Source organism: Solea senegalensis, linkage group LG4 (assembly GCF_019176455.1).
Source record: "Solea senegalensis isolate Sse05_10M linkage group LG4, IFAPA_SoseM_1, whole genome shotgun sequence".
NCBI lineage: Eukaryota > Metazoa > Chordata > Actinopteri > Pleuronectiformes > Soleidae > Solea > Solea senegalensis.
Genome location: NC_058024.1, coordinates 10,574,454 through 10,576,257, shown reverse-complemented (window position 1 = coordinate 10,576,257; position 1,804 = coordinate 10,574,454).

Here is a 1,804-nt window from a genome sequence, read left to right as displayed (position 1 = left end):
AGTGTTTGGGTGAGAGGGAGGGGAGGAGGCAAGAGAGAGAGAGAGAGAGAGAGAGTCTGAGAATGGGAGGAGAAAAGTTTTCCCTTTCTGAGGAAATCCCCCTCAAGGCTTTTCAGTTTCTTCCCTCTCTCTCAGACTCACACAGGCTTTACCACACACTCGATATATATTTCACAATTGGACACACAAAAGAAAAAAGTCACTGAATCTGTGTGTTACTTTTATGTCGCGTGAGACACATCCATGTCCTGTCTGTGAACACACGGATGTGTTCACTTTCATACGGCACATTAAAGCAGAGCTGCAGAAAATCCAGACCCTCATCTGTGGCCCCTTCCTTTCTATTTTAATCGCAGGGAGCTCTCAGAAGGCTAAGTCAGTCTTTCTCTCCTCTCTCTCTCTCTCCCGTCCTTTACAGACCTCCAATGTCTGCTTCAGGCTTTCTCATTTCCTCTCTTCAGCAGTTGTCTTCCAGAAGACTGCCCAGTCTTTCACTCATATCAAAGCGGAAGGGCTTCCCTGCAGAGGTCCGAGCCAAGCAGCAGCAAGCATGTGAAGAGTGTGTGGCTATAACTGTGCATTAGGCCAGAGGAATGTAGGGTTACACCCTCTGGACTACATTTTACATCTGGAGTGGGAAGATATATACAAAGTATGAAACCCAAGAGCTGCTGCTGCAAAGACGTGAGACTCATCACTGAGACATTCCAATGAAAAAAGATTGACAGGTCAGCGTTTATTTGTGCCGGCTGAAGGCCAGATATGAGATATGAGTACAGGCGCGAGATGGTTTAGACAAGCAGGTAACTTTTTTTGCTTCCGCCTCTCTGTCTATTTGAATTCCAGAAATTAATCTTTTCCATAATACAAACGGCAGAATATGTTGCCTGACATCGTTATTCATCAGGTAAGGTTTCAGCTTGACGCATAAACTGTGAGCCTCCTCCTCTGACTGACTCTCACTGTATCCGCGGTCTCCCACTCGGCAGAAAGTGCATTCTCTTGAACATTCCTCGCATGTTTTTCTTTCGCGGCACCAAAGCCATGCCAATTTGTCTTTCACTCTTAAACCACAAAAACATGTAGGTGATCTTTAAACTGTGCTGTTTCTTTTCTTTTCCCCGTTTTATTCTCTTTGTTTCACTCTCACCTTCCCCTTTGGGAAAATGATTGAAGCTTTGATGTGGACATCTGTTTTTAGAAGGGATTAAGAGGACAGAGAGAGAAGCAGCAGATGCACTGCTTTAAACACCAACCACTGGTTTATCTGCTCAATCACAAATATTTAAATTTATAAGCCTATTCCTTGACACAACAATTCAACAGCTACAGAATCTACCTTAGACCAAATGTACCACCTTTACAGAAGGATATACTGTATGTACTTTGGCCTATTAACCTTTTAAATTAAATTCAATTTCATTTGTATTTCAAATGGTGTAGTATATGTAGTGTAACACTGATATAATGTAATGTTCCTTGGATAGTAAATGACTTTCATACACGTTAAAAAGTGAACACCAACACATTGACGGAGGCAGCAGTAGATTCACAACACCTGTGTGCTGTGATGTAAAATCACTGATTTTCTCTATGGACTCTGTTACAGGGGGTGAGGGGTTTACATAAGGAGATTAACTTCAGTTTCCAGCCAGAAAAGTCTGTACAACTGATGCAAAGTGACAAACCTTTTCTCATGATGTGAAGATTTAAGCAGGTGTAGATTTGTGGCTAAAGAAAGTTATTTAGTGTGTGTGAGAGCCATGTTTTCAGTGAAAGTGAGCATCCATGTCTCAGACTGGTA